Source organism: Loxodonta africana, chromosome 22 (assembly GCF_030014295.1).
Source record: "Loxodonta africana isolate mLoxAfr1 chromosome 22, mLoxAfr1.hap2, whole genome shotgun sequence".
Classification (NCBI taxonomy): domain Eukaryota; kingdom Metazoa; phylum Chordata; class Mammalia; order Proboscidea; family Elephantidae; genus Loxodonta; species Loxodonta africana.
Genome location: NC_087363.1, coordinates 65583804 through 65589028, shown reverse-complemented (window position 1 = coordinate 65589028; position 5225 = coordinate 65583804).

Genomic DNA, 5225 nt, shown 5'->3' with positions numbered 1-5225 from the left:
TCGGGAGGAACCAATCCTTGGAGGAGGACACCATGCTTGATAAAATAGGGGATCAGTGAAAAAGAGGAAGGCCCTCATTGAGATGGATTGACACAGCAGCTGCAGCGATGGGTTCAAATATAGCAACAATTGTGAGGATGGTGCAGCACTGGGCAATGTTTCATTCTGTTATACATGGGGTCGCTATGAGTCAGAATCATCTAAACAGCACCTAACAACGACAACAACAAAGTAAGCAGAAGAAAAGAAGTAATGAAAGAATAGAACAGAAGCCAATGAAATAGAAAACAGAAAAAATAAATAAAATCAAAAGCTGAATATTTGAAAAGATCGATAAGATTGATAAAAGTTTAGTCAGTCTATTCAGGAAAGAAAAAAGAAAGACACAAATTACCAATATCATGATGAGAGAGATGACATCACTACAGATTGTATGGATATTAAAAGGATAATAAGGGAACGTTATGAATAATTTTATGCTGATAAATTTGACAACTGAGATGAAATGGACAAATTCCATGAAAGACTCAAACTACCAAAGCTCAATCAAGAAGAAATAGGTAACCCGAATAGCCATTTATCTATTAAAGACATTAAACTTCTAGATAAAAATCTTCCCTTAAAGGGCTGGGGACCATGGTCTTGGGGTACATATAGCTCAATTGGCATAACGTAGATCATAAAGAAAATGTTCTACATCTTACTTTGGTGAGTAGCATCTGAGGTCTTAAAAGCTTGTGAATGGCCATCTCCACTGGTCTCACCACATCTAGAATGAAGAAATCAAAGACACAAGGGAAAGACTAGTCCAAAGGACTAATGGACCACAACTACCACAGCCTCCACCAGACTGAGTCCAGCACAACTAAATGGTGCCTGGCTACCACCACCAACTGCTCTGACAGGGATCACAATAGAGGGTCCCCAACAGAGCTGGAGAACAGTGTAGAACAAAATTCAAGCTCTCTCAAAAAAAAAAAAAAAAAACACCAGACTTAATGCTGTGACAGAGACTGGAGAAACCCTGAGAGTATGGTTCCTGGACACCCCTTTAATTCTGTACTGAAGTCACTCCTGAGGTTCCCTCTTCAGGCAAAGATTAGACAGACCTATAAAACAAAACGAGACTAAATGTGCACACCAGCCCAGGGGCAAGGACAAAAAGACAGGAGAGGACAGAAAAGCTGGTAATGCGGAATGCAAGGTCAAGAAGGGGAGAGTGTTGATAAGTCATGGGGTTGGCAACCAATGTCACAAAACAATATGTGTATTAATTGTTTAATGGGAAATTAATTTGCTCTGTAAAACTTCATCTAAAGTACAACAAAAGACCAAAAAAACTCCCCTCTACGTAAACTCCAGGCCTACATGGCATCACTGAGGAATTTTACCAAACATTTAAGGAAGAATTAATGATAATTCTACACAAACTTCTGTAAATTGAAGAGGAGGAAACATTTCCCAACTTATTCTATAAGTCCAGGACTATCCTGATGCCAAAACCACTCAAAGGCATTACAAGAAAAGAAAATGACAGACAATTATCCCCCATGATCATAGATATAAAAAAGTTGAAACTAATTTTTAGTAAATCTAATCTAACAGTATATAAGAAAGGGTAATAGAACATAACCAAGTGGAATCATAAAGGAATACAGGAATGAATGCAAGATTTGTTTATCATCTTGAAAATCAATCCATGTAATTTACCATTTTAACAAACTAAAACAAAAAATCCATATAATCGTCCCAATAGAGTCCAAAAAACTTTTAACAAAATCTAACATCCATTCCTAATCTAAAAATAAAACATCCTTAAACTGATAAAGGACACCTATGAAAAACCTACAGCTAATATAATACTTAAAGGTGAAATCAAGGACAAGATAAGGATGTCTGCTCTCACCACTTCTTTTCAGCACCAGAGTGCAATAGGCAAGAAAACTATAAAGGCATCCAGGATTAAAAGTAAGAAGTAAAAAACTACATGATTATATAAGTGGAAAATCCAATGGAATCTACAAAAAAAAAAAAAAACTACTAAAACCAATAAGTGAGTTTAGCAAAGTTGCAGAATAAGAGACCAACAACCAAAAGCCAATAGTGTGTCTATATACTAGCATAAAGCAATAAGATAATTTAAAAAATTTAATTTCTATTATAATACTATAAAAAGTCTTAAATGCACATTAGTCTAAACAGTCTGGTACTGGTGCAAAGACAGACACACGGATCAATGGAACAGAGCTGAGAACCTAGAAGTAAACTATCCACCTACGGACAGCTGATCTGCAACAAAGAGCCAAAGTCCATTAAATGGGGATGAGATAGTCTCTTTAAAGAATGGTGCTGGCAAAACTGAATATCTATCAGTAGAAATATGAAACAGGACCTATACCTTACACAATACACAAACTCAAACTCAAAATGTATCAAAGACCTAAATATAAAACCTGCAACTCTAAAGATCATGGAAGAAAAAATAGGCACAGCCCTAGGGGCCCTAATACATGGCATAAATAGTGTACCAACCAAAGCTAAAAATGCACAAACAGCAGAAGATAAACTAGATGAATGGAACCTCCTAAAAATTAAACACTTATGCTCATAAAAAGACATCTCCAAAAGAGGAAAAAGGGAACATAGAAATTGGGAAAAAATTCTCTACTATGACATATCCAACAAGAAGTTAGTCTCTAAAATTTATAGAAAACTTCAACACCTCACAACAAAAAGATAAACAGTCCAATCGAAAAATGGGCAAAGGACATGAACAGACACTTCTCCAAAGAAAATATTCAGGTGGCTAACAAACACATGAACAAGTGCTCTCAATCATTAGCCATCAGAGAGATGCAAATCAAAACTACAATGAGATACCATCCCACCCTGACATCAATGGCACTAATTAAAAAAAAAAAAAACAGAAAACAACAAATGCTAGTGAGGTTGTGAGGAGACTGAAACTCCTATACACTGCGGGCAGGAATGTAAAATGGTACAACCACTATGGAAAATGATATGGTGCTTCCTTAAAAGCTAGAAATAGAAACACCAAATGATCCAGCAATCCCACTCCTAGGCATATACCCTTGAAAAATAAGGGGTGTGAAATGAGTAGACATATGTACACCCATGTTAATCGCAGCATTATTCACAATAGTAAAAAGATGGAAACAATCTAAGTGCCCATCAATGGATGAATGGATAAACAAACTGTGGTACAAACATACAGTGGAATACTATACAATGATAAAGAATAACAATGAATCTGTGAGACAACTTACAACATGGATGAATTTGTAGGATGTTATGCTGAATGAAATAAGCCATCACAAAAGGACAAATATTGTATGAGACACTGTTATAAAAAAACAAGAAAACGTTTACACACAGAAGAAAAAAATTATTTAAAGGTTACCAGGGGAGGGAGGATAAATTACTAAATAGAAGACACATGGTAATATTGGTGAAGGGAAAGGAAATACACTTTATGGGGGAAGTCAGCACAACACGATAAAGGCAAAGGAAAACACTGAGAGGAACACAAGAACAAAGGGCAACTATGGCAATTACTATAACATAAACAACCCTGCAACAATGGTATTAGCAAACAATAATTTACAAAGGAATACACAAGTAGATAGGTATGGTAAAGAGACATGGCAGAATGTAGGGGAGCACAACCACCTGCAGATATAGGTTAGGTTGTGGATAACCCTACATACATATTTGTGGATGTTGCATGTATACTATATAAATAATAGAACACACAAGGGGCACAGTCATAGAAACTTCTTATGAACAATCAAACACCTCCTGGAATGAAGATGCTAGGCTTGAAGGCTAAGGACCATAGACTTGGGGGACATCTACATCAATTGGCATAACAAAGTGCATAAAAACAATGTTCTACATCCTGCTTTGGTGAGTAGCATTTGGAGTCTTAAAAGCTTCCGAGTGGCCATTTAAGACAGAACTAGTGGTCTCTTCCCATCCAGAGTAAAGGAGAGTGAAGAAAACCAAAGACTCAAGGGTACAATTAGTCCAAAGGACTAACGGACCACATGCACTACAGCCTACACAATCTAGAGACCAGAATTAGATGGTGCAAGCTACCACTAAAGACCACTCTGACTGGGATCACAATAGAGGGTCTTGGGCAGAGAGGGAGAAAAATGTAGAACAAAAACTCAAATTCATAAAAAAAGGATCAGACTTACTGTCCTGATACAGACTGGAGGAACCCCTGAGACTATGGCCCTATGACCCGTCTCTAACTTGGAACTACAGCCATTCCTGGAGACCACCTTCCAGCCAAGCAATAGACATGCCTACAAAATGAATAATAACACCTAAAAAGAACACGCTCCCTTGAACAAACAATTGTACCAGACAAAAAGGCAACATTTGCCCAAAAGGATAAATGAGAATGCAGGAAGGGTTAAGAAAATCAGACAATAGGAAATGGGGAACACAGTGCAGAAATGGGGAGAGTGTTGACAGTGTGGGGATTGCAACCAATGTCATGGAACACTTTGTATACAATTTTTTGAATGGGAAACTGACTTGCTCTGTAAACTTTTATTTAAAATACAATAAATTTCTTTTTTAATCTTAAATAACTTAGAGATAAATCTGACAAAACATATATATAGCCTGTACACTGAAAACTACTATATATTGCAGAGAAGGAACATGGTGTCTGGCTGTAGATGGAGCAAAGCTGACTTTATTCACCAATTATTAAGTATATCAGTTCTAACCTGTCTGGAAGTTGCCTGAACGAATGAAGCAAGATGCTCTTCTCAGTCTGGCCTATCTTGGAGCTCATGCAAGGAAGAGCACTGAGCAATGCATATGCCTGTAACCATGTGGGGTTAAAGAGTGTAATAAAGGCATACAATAAGCCCCTAAATACTGGAAGGAGAAGCTGGGAAGAGAGTTTTTTCAGAATTAAAGCTTTCAAAAGCACTTCATATAGGGGGAAATTTAGAAAGCCACACACATGCCCAGGGCAAGACACATGCTCTGAAATTAACTCAAAAGACCCTATGCTTTCACCTGGGGTTAATCCCTAGGTTCAGCACAAGCCTCGTTAAGTGTTGTAAGAGGACCGTGGCACAGAGCCAACTTACACACAATGGAAGATCCCACCACCCACCTGCCACCCAACCTGGCATTCAAGAAAATCTCTGTCAAAATACTAGCTGAACATAAGCTAA